Source organism: Aplidium turbinatum, chromosome 12, assembly GCF_918807975.1.
Source record: "Aplidium turbinatum chromosome 12, kaAplTurb1.1, whole genome shotgun sequence".
In the NCBI taxonomy this organism is placed as follows: Eukaryota; Metazoa; Chordata; class Ascidiacea; order Aplousobranchia; family Polyclinidae; genus Aplidium; species Aplidium turbinatum.
In genome coordinates this window covers 21,697,985-21,710,817 of record NC_137483.1, presented here as the reverse complement: position 1 = coordinate 21,710,817, position 12,833 = coordinate 21,697,985, and positions in this window count along the sequence as shown.

Here is a 12,833-nt window from a genome sequence, read left to right as displayed (position 1 = left end):
ACTACCTTTGGATAGGTTGTTGTTCAAATACCACGTGACACCATAGGCTACCTTACTTTTCTGTATTCAACCGCTACCCAGACAGCAAATCAGACACTTTTTACATCGATTCAACGTCTTCAGACGTTGAAATAATGTTAAAAACGAATAAATAGCTTCCTGAGATGTGCTGTGAAATACAAAGTGTTTCTTGATCATGCATAATCAAATTCGACAGTGTGAATGTGAAAAAAAATTTGCTTGATTTAGTTCCAATATCAAGTAATGACAGTACGTTTGAAAAAGTGTAGACTATACACATGTGGCTCAAAAAGAACTTGAAATAGTTTTTTTGTGGTGATTTTGTCTCATTCTCTGCAAATGTTGAAACAAAGCAAATTTTTTTTACAATGCCTCCGGCAAAACAACAAGCAAACGCGAGTCGGACGCCAATTACGATTTCATTGAAGCGTGGACGACGTCTCCGCGTAAGAGATTAAAATCTACACAATGGAATTAACCCGTCACACTCAATTATAAGTTAATTACGAAGCAATTTCTCAAGTCAAATAAAAAAAATATGACCAACCATCAAATTATTTGATTTTTCAAGTTGCGCTGTTGAACAAATTGCAAAAGAGTTTCGATGTTATGTTGTCAGATAAATTATCTACACCATGTGAAAATTTGATTGATCTATCTTGCGTAGTTTTTGAGTTACACGAGCTCAAAGTGATAGTGTCGAACCGACCCCCCCGTCCGCAAGTCAACTGGCCAAAATACGTCACAGGAAAAAGGGTTAACGTTATATTGTGAGTACTATGTTGTGAGGCTACTAGATGCAACAAAGACTGGGGCCTCCAAATGTTTGTGTAAATTATTATTGAAGTGTTTTTTTTTTACGCCAATAAAATTCGTTGATTTGGGGTAAAAAAAAACAGTGCATTTTATGGAATGTTTTGGCTTTGTATTGGTGTTATGTCAACTGCCAAGCAGTATATCACCAAAAAATACAAAAACAAACTTCTGGATGCATCAGTGCCAATGTATGCATGTGTTATGCACAATCAATTGATGTTTTCTGGAGTTGGGGGTCCGAGCTTAAGGTTAGTGTTGCGGGTTAATCGATCAATAGCGCAGATTGAGAGTACAGAGTGATCCATTGATTGATAGTGCACAACACATAGCCTACAATCATACATACACCATGGCCACCTACAGATACGGCCTGATTTGTCACATTTTGCAGAAATTTCCAGGTTTTTCTAACTTTGGGCGAACGTTTAAATAAATTTTTCTAAAATTTAGATTTTTACGCTTTCTTTATTCTTTTCCCCAGATGACACAATAGGTTTTAACATCCTCACATGTTGAAAAACAAAGAAAATTTGATTTTGTAGATTTTAGTCAGACTGTTAATTTTCAATAACAGTCTGATTTTGCGTTTTTTAACTTACTTTTTCTCATTTGCTTCTGCTTCCCCAAGGCAACAAAAAAGTTTTTTGTCATTAGGAAACCGCAAAAAGTAAAAACATCACAAAAAATGTCAGTCAAGCACTAGCAGTAGCTGTAATCAAAATCTGCAAAATGTGACAAATCAGGCCGCATCTCCAGGTGGCCATGCATACACAAACTGTTGTTTTATTTCCTGTCTGTTGTATTTTAGTTGTATGTTCATTCACAAACTGCTGGTTGATTTTTTAGGATTCACAATCCGCAAAATTTAATCGCCCACTTGCATGTTCAAACCAGAGCTGCAGATAAAATTCAGGATGGCGTGCATAAGTATACTAGACACAATTTTTTGTCTTGCTGCTGTTTTTATTACAGTAATGAGACTTTGCGATTTCACAATGTGTATTTTAATAAAAAGTACATACAAAATTGTGGGCAAAATCGTTTACATCATCATCATGACCCATCCGGTCAGTTTCGAGTATGGGTTCAGCATCTCTCACAGTCCTTGATATATGAGTTACACAAAGCTTCTTTCCTCTGGTGGAGAATCATTTATATTACATATGAAATCAATAGCAAAACATATGAAATCAAAATTATAATAATAAAGAAGAAGAAGCTGCTATACTAACAGGTGTTTTTTTTTACCCCATGAAAATTTTTTTTTACCCCAAAGCTGGGATAAAAAAAAATTCAGGTATTTTGGGCATAATTTCCAAACCAGTTAATAGATTTAAAAAATTTCATTGGGGGATGATAGACATACATGGTCTGCATATTGTGACCAACTTTAGTGGTCATACTTGATAAGCTAAAAAATCTAGGACAACATTTCTGAAAAAAAAATTTTTTTACCCCACTTGACTAATTATAATCTTTCATTTTTGCCTCAAAATAATATTTACGGCACAAAATTTTGCAACACAGTACAGGCCTTAAAACTCTTTCCTTTTTGGCAGCCATCGTGGCCTACCGGGAGCTCCTTTTTGGCGCCCAAATCTGCGTGCTTGGAGGACAAAATACAAAATAAAAATAACGATAGCACAAGTAAATAGAATTAAACTTGCAACAATGCTAAAATGATCACTTAGCGTTGTTGAATTCTGGGCCTGGGCGACGTCATACAATAGAATCGCTGCACTACGCAATAACTGCTTTATTGGGATTGTAATCCAGTACTGCGGAACCATCTAACGACACTCGCACGAGTGTCTCCAATGTGGCTGATTTTAAAGAAGTTTGCCACTCCCCTAGAATTCTGTTTAGCAACGAAAAATAACGTTCGACATGTGTTGACGATGAGGGCAAGGTAATAAAATAAGTATTTCAATGATGTGAAGGACATTACTAAAAGAAGCATAATTTTTGCAAATATGATCAAAAAATGTTTTCCCCTCGGATGTCAACTAATAACCTAGTTCTCCTTTTTAACAACGGTTCAATGTCCGACAACATTGAATCGACATAAAAACGACAATATTGCCAGCCGATGTAAATTAGCACTTCGGATTAACACTCTGTCAAAATAAACGCCGGAATTACAAACAAGACTAACAGCGCTGGTGATCGCAGATGGAATGGATATTGGATAGCCTATATTCCATCAATAACAAATATTCCCGCAAAATGCAACAGTGGCGATTATGACGCGCTGACCTAATTTTGCGTCACTCTTTGATACTACATATTTTTGACAGTTAATCCACGGTCATTCTATTGCAAAATTAAATAATTGGCTAGAAGAGACCGGCGGCCAAACTTGGCCGATTGAAGAGGTAGCACCGGCGGCAGGGATGGAGGAACCACGTGGGCCTCGTGGGCCTGGGCCCACCTACTTTATTTTCTGGGTGGGCCTGGCCCACCCACTTTTAAAAGCCAACTTACAATACTGATGACAAATCGCATTACGACCAGTGATGTACGCGCATACAAAATATATTGACGCCGTCAGCGCAAACGCAAACGTTCGAAAAACCATACGCGGTATGCGTCAACGTAACTTGTAAAAAAAAGTTGGCGGCGTCAGCGCATACACTAGCGTAAACTAATTTTGTTTGCTAGGTGTCAAACATTCACACGGTATAAACCACTCGAAACAAACAAGTTTTATTTTGAATTTCCACGAAGAAACACAAGCATCTGAAAGTGTTCATCTGACATTTTGCTGTGTTTTGATTCCAATATGTGATCTTTGCCCATTGAAAACATTCTTTCAACTGCAGCGCTGGAAGGTACCGGTATTGGCGTGTTGTAGCGAAAAAATACATTAAAAAGTATGCGTTGACGCTATGCGCTAAACAACCGCGAAAATTTTACGGCGTAGCCTCAAGCGCAAACTATCCAAAAAAATGTGGCCGCAAGCGCTAGCGTAAACAAAAAGTCCAGGCCGCAAGTCTGCGGCGTAGAATTTGCGGCGTATAGGCTACGTACATCTCTGATTACGACACACAAATCGAAAACAAACCAAACCCAAAAAACACACCAAATCGAAAAAAAATAAACCAAACGGTTGCAAATAAACCAGATTTGGTTTTAAAAAGACTAAAATGGTAACACTGGTCTTCGGAACCCAACATAACCTCCATCGTCGCTGGGGTACTCTCTGCGGATGAAAGAGGCAATGCAGGATGGCAGCATGACTCTGTTCGACTTGCCCAGAACTTCTCCATCCAACAGCCACTCCAGCACGTGCCTATAAGCGACCAGCCTGAATTGCCTGGGAGATATAAACGCAACCAGCTCTTGAAAGGCTGTTGAAAAGTAAAAGTAAAGCTCAAGTAAACTCACTCATTTGACAACTTTCCATCGCGTCCTCTGGGCTTGCCACCTTTTTCCCAATTCTTCCTATCAACCCTGAAGAAAGTTTTTAGGACTGCTGGATTGACCATTGCATGGAAGTCGTCCAACACAGTGATGCAAGAGGTGCTCTCCGCCATGCCGTTAAGCACCTTTACACACTGCTCGATTTCGTGGTTCGAATGTCACATAACATTGGTTAAGACGTACCGTACTACGTCAGATGGGCCTATGACAGCTTTGGTCTGTCCCTTAACCAACAATTTCAATGGATATAAGTCAACAAACATGGCTTATTTTTTTCAAACTCGAGATTGCAAAGAGCCTATAGACTACTACCTGCTTTCACATAAAAAGCACGTGCAACAAGATCGAAGCAGCGAAAAAAAAAACTCCTTCCTCTAGGACAGTGGTCGGCAACCTGCGGCTCCGGAGCCGCATGCGGCTCTTTAGCTCCTCTGAAGTGGCTCCCTCCAGATTTGACATGATTTGGTAGCCTATAGCCTATGCGTTCGACTGTAATAATGACAAAAAAACGGCATCAAAACGTTGTTTACTAGTTGTGCAAGATAATGCAGCAATGAGCCAACTCTGATCGAGTGATACTCTGTCAGAAAATAATAGACTTTTTTTTACAATTTTTGTTATTCAAGTTTTGACTTTATCAGGTCAGTTTACAGCTTTTGGCGTGAACATTGAACAGCATACCCTTTTTTATCAGTAGCCATGCACAAATAAAAAAGAGAAAAGTTTTAGGCGAAAACAGAGATGTTACTCAGCATAGACAATTGGACATAAACATGAACTTTGCATTCAATGTAAATGATGTTGGCATATCTGCATGCTTATGTGGGAAAAAATCCCAAAATAAACGATTTCAAAAGGCACTGTCAGAACAGCCATAGAACATTAATTTTGCTGTAGCTTACATCATTTTGGAGATTAGTTAAAGTAGGCAGTATTGGAACTTATGCGAAGATCGGAGCAGAGGAAGGAAGCTTTCAATAAATGGATGATAGCCCCATGCCACACCAATGCTGCTAGTTTTGTGGCAGCTTGTAGCGCCAGAGAGCTATGTCTCTGACGTCACGTTCACGTCATTAAAATTGTTCTAGAAGAGACTGGCCTTCGAGCACATACCGCAAACTGTGTTGTACGTCTCGAGAATTCAATTCAGTAATCAACCTTTTGTAAAGCGCTATGCCGAATTCCAACCATGGTTCATCGTTATGTAGATTTGCAGTCGTGTTGCGTTGTATGATCGTGTGTAAAACTTGCTATTCCAAACTAGAACCTTTCTTAAAGAAGCTTAAATCATGATTTAAAATCAGTATGAAAAATCAAGATATCAGAATCAGGATATCAGTATGTTACAGTATACTAGATGTCAGATATCAACGTATCAGTTTTATGGTCCTGTCGCTACTGCTTCTACTTCTGCTGCCGCTAGTACAACGTTTGCATCAGTTTAGTATTATGTTCAGAGTCTGTATGTTATGATTTTGGTGCAGCAGCTATGATCTCTAACTCAAAACCGTTAATAATGTAGAAGCGACAATACTTTTTGTCCAGTTTTCGGTGGAGGAACGTTAACCATTCGGGTGTTTTCTTTTTTCGCTTTTGTGTTACTGGACCGAAGATTACTCGAAGATTAAAATCATAAACAAATATACTTGTGAGCAAGCACTACTCGTTTGGATTTAAGTCAGTGGATATACAGCAGCAAAGTCGACATCGTGTCCTATCATTCCTTGCCGACTTCGCCCAGGAATGTCGCCATCCCACTGATGGCTACGTATGAGCGTGTATGCTGAAAAGCAGCGTCCGCTACACAGCTCAATAGATTGTTAAGCGAGGAAAGCCGTACACAGATAGAGATGACGGCATAAAAAAGAATTGTTCGGTGGCAAAGAAACTGTGGTCTGATCTACTTGAAACACGTAGGCTATATTACGTTTTGTGGCTCTCAGTAGTCAGCTGGTCATATCTGACAAAATATGTAACAGAATCGCTCTTTTGTTAAACAAGGTTGCCGACCACTGCTCTAGAACAAACACAAATGAAGGACTTGCAAAAGCGATGGTCGCTTCTGTCTGACTCCAACTGACGTCATAATCCCCGTGTTGCGCAATGCAATCCGCCATTGCAGGAACGTGGCCAAAAATACAAGCGCGTGGAAAACCATGGTTTTGATAATTTTTATTGAGATAAATATAGCTTTAAAAAGTAAGGGCGAGGTTGGTATTTACAGATTAAACATGCTCTTTCAGATAAAGTGCGGTCGTGGGTCAAAGTCATCGTGCAGTTGCACTTTAAGGACTTGCTCCTGTACGAAAAAGAGGCGTCCACAATTGCTTTTTCCTTCCGCACCGACGTTTCACGGGATGGTGCCAACACACCAAAAAATTCATTTTTGAAGTCCTGACTGGTGTTGGTGTCACTCTTCTCGGTATCAACCTGGCTTGATGTCTCCAGTCTCCCGCAACAGTCGAATTACATCTGTCTTGACTTTTTTTCGCAGTGCGTCAGCATCATCCGTGAAAACGTAGTGCAGAAATTGTAGCCACGACGTCTTGAAGGAGGGGTAAAGACATGATGTCATAACGCATTTCCTGTCGTTGAAGCACTTGTTGAATCCTTTCTTCACCCCTTCAAGGACTTTCGCTCTCAACTTCTCACAGGTCACAAGATCACTGATCTCGGCCAATTTCACGGTTAAAATAAAAATATGGTTTTAGGTAAAATGAAGTGTTCGCAGCAACGACAGTGGTGTGATGTTGAATAGGAATTGATATCATGCTCAAATAATAAGTTATTTAATCTAAATTCCTGTACCTATCAGTTATCAATTCCTATTCAACATCACACCACTGTCGTTGCTGCGAACATTTCATTTTACTTAAAACGATACACTGTACAAGTGTACATAGTATTTTGTATTATAATATGTATAGCCTAATAATATGCCGTATGTTTATTGTTTATTCTTAAATGCTCGTGTTGTTGATTTTTCTTTTTTATATTAGTTGTAAGGTTCAGTCGTCCCCGCATGGTTTCATCAACTGGCACACCTCCAGTTGCTTTAGGTAGGCTATGTGGAGCCAACTAGTTCTTCCAACTAATTCATCTACTTTAAACTGTTAGGTTTGGTGGCCGTGCTTATTTACTTTCGTGTACGTAACCTAATCTGCATCGCATGCGTTTTAAACTTTTGTAGTTTTGCCATCTTTTCCTTTTGTTGGTTTTGTTCCCGTTCACTATTTGTAACTTTATCATTGCTGTTGTTTTCCGACAAAGAAAAATAAATTGAATTAAATTGAAAATGAACATTATCGATACCTTGATCGCAGGATCGCAGCTCCACATCAGAAAACGAGATTCCCAAAAGACCGAAACTTTGCAACCAAACCGATTATTTTATAGGCTATGGGCTATAAAATATAGCTGCTTGACCAGGGGCGCCGGAACGATTTTTGACTGGGGGGGGGGCAAGATTACGAAAAAAGGGCACTTTTTGTTACTAAAAGGTCAATTTTTTTTCAAGTGTTAAGATAAGATATAGCGACAATGCCAATCTATCAGCTCACTATGTATTGAGTAATGATACAAATGTCCGGTATACAAAGAAGGGCATCATGCTATGTTATAATGATGTAACCTACTGTCAAGCCTTAAAGCAGCCTGCGGCCATGGCCGCTAAGTAGTGCTGGAATGACCGCCGGTCAGGGATGGAGGAACCATTTTAAAAGTAGGTGGGCCCAGAGACGCAGCAGTCAAAGTCAATCCAATTTCTGGGGGGCTTCGCCTCCCAGACTACCCTTAGCATTGCTGTATTCCAAATGTTTTATGGGCTATCATTTATACATTGAGTTTTCATGATTGCCTTTCGTACCAACAAGCGAAAAGTTTCTATTTTTAAAACATTTACAAAAGGCCACACGTAGGCTACGTGTCGAAAACGTTTGAGATTATTTCAATTATGTTATATTTTTTGTGTGTAATAAAGTATGTTAAACCCGTTAAGGTTACTATGTTTTATTTCTCTATGCTTTATAGTGCTGTACAAAATATGGCGATGAACACACAAATAAAAAAGAAACAATAGGCCTACACACACAGTTATAATACCACTTGGGATAAATAATCTGCAGCATTATACTGCGCATATGTAACAGCCGCAGCACCAATATGCAAATATAATACTGGCATCAACAATGCACAGCTAATTACCACTAAGTTTCAATACCAGGAGTACCGGTACTGGTATATACAGTACACATATTTAACAGTTAGCAAAGTTATCCCGGACCGGATAACGAAGAAGCTTCAAGATCAAGTGGCGCTGGTTCGACTCTCGGGGTGTGCGCTTGAGCAACCCACGTTAAGGACTGCTCTCCATTCAGCGGCATCTAATGAGTGGAATAGTTCCACGGCAACAAGACTTCAACAATCGGAAACTTCACTCTGTCAATCTCGGTGACCGGGCCTGCGTCAGTGATTCAAAGCCTCTACAAGTATGCGAAACTGCCAGGATTAAGCTCTTCAAGAAGCTTTCCCAGTCCGAGAGTAAAGATTCAAGCAATCAATCAAGTAACAGCCTGCAGTATTATGTGCATACACAACAGCTGCACTACCATTATACAAATATAATAGGCCTACTGGTATCAAACAACAACAACAAGGTTCCTTCAACTGTCACCATATAGGTGACTGCTACTGTATTACACTTCCTAAAGAAGTTAATAATACGATCATTGAAAGCAATAAATTCTTAGCAAATTGAGGTGAGATCAACCTGATCGATCAAGTTTTTATGAATGTGTTCAACTGTTCATCCTATGGTTCAAGTGCTTTTGGGTTAATCTGCTTTTTAAGTAATTTTTCACCAGTCTGTGGCACGAAAAAGACCTTTTTGCAGTAGGCCTATGGTATGGTAATGCTACGGTATACCGTAGCATTAAACATAGGGATTTTCAGGTAAAACTGTATCAGTTTGATAGATTTATGTAAATTTTTTATCTATTTTAACAGCTTGAGTTCGTTTTCGAGAGAATTAACATCAATATCCTCATCTAGCCTGGTTTAAGTGCCTGCTTTTAGAGACAAAGTTGCTGAATCCTCTATCCTTGCTGCAACTAAAATTACTTTCTCTTTATCACAAAAAACTGCAGGTTATCTTGGTCAAATCTTTCGCAACCTTTTCAAAAATATTTGGTTTTTTCTTTCAGTTTATTTCTGCTTCAATTTGGTTTATTCTGGCCTTTTTTTTAGCTTCATCTAGATTATTTTTTTAAAAACCTAGATGTCAACACTGCCAAAGACAGTCCCAATGAATGCTAAAGCGTTATCGCATGATAGTCGACTGTACCATGTCCTACAATACAATACAAAATGCTTTCGATATAACGAAGTTTGGCTGTTGTAATCTACGAAACTAGCCTTCGTCGATGGGCTTCCCAAACCACTCCTGGCACACAGGCATGAACAACTAAATTTGTATAGTGCTGGCTGAGAGATGCGTCTTCATTATGGATGCCTTATAAATTTGCGCATTCACTAGCAACCAAGCCTATCTTGGCTAGTTTGGTCTCCACTAAGCTCGACTCCAACTGACGTCATATCACTAGGTGGCGTTGACGAGTTTGCTACTTCCAGGTAGCGTGAGAGAGAAGCGCTAGAGAGCGTGGGGAAAGGGTCGGTTTCTCGGCTGTGGGCCTCAATTGTAAGGAAGTGAGTTTTTCACCAGGTACCGGATGTCTTGGCAATAGATTCTAGCCAATGTTAATTCGATCGTGCAGTTGCACTAGGCTTTTCGAATACCGAGTTAAAACATCTGTTCATTAAATAGGCTACAACACCCCCATTCCTTCCAGTGCTGCGGTGGAGAGACTTTTCTCTGTTGGAAAAGATGTGCTTAAGCCAAAGCGGGCAGGACTTAATGACTCTCATTTTGAAATGCTCGTGCTTTTGAAAGGTGCGTAGGCCTAACAATAAATTTCCCTTAGAATGTGTTTTCTATAACGTCGTTAAAATGACTGTGTAAACGAATGATAACATTCGTTTTCAAGGTCATTTTTGCGTCACTATAGGGCAGGGCCGTAGCCAGACCGCAGAGCAAGGGGGGTCAACTTCTTGTTAGGAGGGGCCGAAAAAATTTAAATGATTTTGGCATATTAACCTCTTAAATACCGGTATCCACAAAAATTGCAATATATCAGATTAGTGTTAAGACCAACACTGGTCTCTTATTTTATCCGCTAGTTAAATCACGGCAACCATATTACAATGACCAACATAACACAGCAATTGTTGACTTGTTGTATAAATAGCGGTAGGCTACTTGTTACGAGCAAAAACTTTAACTGGCTCCAAGAAGCTAGTGCCGAGGATTTTGATATATATGATTACATTCCGCCTATACACCCGTGAGCTGGTCTATTGCAATTACAGTCGCGGATGTTTGGATGCAAACCGTCTCACAAACAAGTCTGAATCGATAGATTTCGATACAGAATGTTCAAAGGCCAAAAGCACCAAGTTTGCCTGCCTTGGTTGTAACATGCTCCATCTAGTGCAGCGGTTCTCAACCAGAGGGCCATGGCTCACTGGTGGGCCATAGAAGTATTTTGAGGTGGGCCACAGACATATTTAAAAAATTGAAAGATTTATTGAAACATTTTGTTTCATTTTTGTCACTATAGTCAATTTTACACTTGTGTGTTTGTTTAGTTACAATGAATGATGCTGCTGTTTTTAGCTACAAAGTGGCAATCATCATTTTAATAAATATTGCAACATACAGTTTTACATCAACTCAGTTTTTACAACACTTTATGATGTAATAGACTAGTTTGTGATTAAGCCATCTTCATAAGCGGTAGCTTTGTTGAACTTCTGCAGATCCACCTTTTAGTAGGCTACGTGCAGCATTTTATTTTGTGGATTATGTTGGGGAGGAATTGACAATACTTGAAGCTTTAAGTTTGAAGAAAATTACATTTAGTATGTAAGCTACATCGATTTCCCTTGCTCGTCGCGCACTGGACCCCGACCACCTCCTCCACAGTACATTCCAGCGCCTACATGGAGAACAGCAGCGACTGAAATCAAGACGCCCATTTGCACCCGCCGCACGACAGCTTCTGAACAACGTTGAAGATCTTGGAATAAGTGCGGCACACTGAACGAACTACACATGGAACACAGAGTGGCAAAACAACACCTCCCGACCCCGTGATTTCCTACCCGACGTCGATCCCCACCCTCCGGAAATGTCCCTCGCAAGACTTGCGTGGGTCCGGCTTAACCGCCTACCAACCGGCGTCGGTCGCTTTCGTTCCGACATGTGCAGATGGGGCCTGGCTCCCTCACCGGGATGCGAGTGTGGTGCCACAGACCAGACAGTAGACCATGTCGTCCATGACTGCCCAATCCATCAACCACCACATGGAACGCTTGGACTGAAGGCCCTGGATGATGAGACTGTCGAGTGGCTGATGACCTCATGCCCAAACATATAGTCCGGAAGAAGACAGCTCATACGACGAAGAAGAATCGATTTTTGATAACAGAGAAGAAAAAGGACAATGTGTATTATGTTGTAAAGTTCTTAGTCATCATTCATTGAGGCCATCAAAACTGATACTTCACCTGGAAAAGGTTGATCCAAATTACAAGGATGAAGATGTAAACTTTTTTTTTAACGAAAAGAAGATAGTGTGAAGGGTCAGCGCCTGGATTCAACAAGGGGATTCCAGCAACATTCCAAAGGCAATGTTCTGCTGCTTTTTGTTTATAAACCTTTTGTAATTTTTTTCTTACATAAAAACTGAATGGGCCACAGAACTTTTATGCAAACAAAAATGGGCCACGAAAGAAAAAAGGTTGAGAACCACTGGTCTAGTGGGAGCGTCAACCCTTGTTAACACTGAGAATCCACTCACAAACGGCAGTGCTAGATCCAAATGTAGCAATATCTGCTGCAAGGTTGAACACTTCACAGATCAGAAAGCTAGAAACAAAATTTATTTACACTGATTGGATTGAAGAGAAAAAATAAACACTGCTTAAAAGATTGCAGCGGCTGCGGTCTCTTTTGGTTGATTGCAAATTAATGATGACATATTTGCTGATATAAATTTTATTAAAGTTGTTAAAATCCTTGATACTGTAGTGGGTGATATACAAAATCTTCGGGCCAAGTCGTATTGTACAAGACCAAGCCTAAGGTACATGAATGTCATCAAAACCTCATCTTCAAAACAAAGTGAACGAACTGCAACAGGTGCTTCTGAAAATGTTTGTGTAGGGATTGTGCCATAGCGCTTTGGCCCATGCCAGTAACTAATGCCTTTACTTTTACTCTTCAAAAGGTTCAACACTGCACACCATGCATTTGTAGATGGAAATCCTGTATATGATTTCACATCATCATCATCATTGAACAAATTTGCGCAGCCAAACCTTTGTTGAAATAGTTGCTTTAATAAGATCATGTGGGATTCCTTTAAATTCACAATCTTTGAATCTTGTGTTTTGCATCGCTTGCAGTTCTCCACATCAGAATTTGGTATGTTAGATAATGATTGAACATTCTTTGC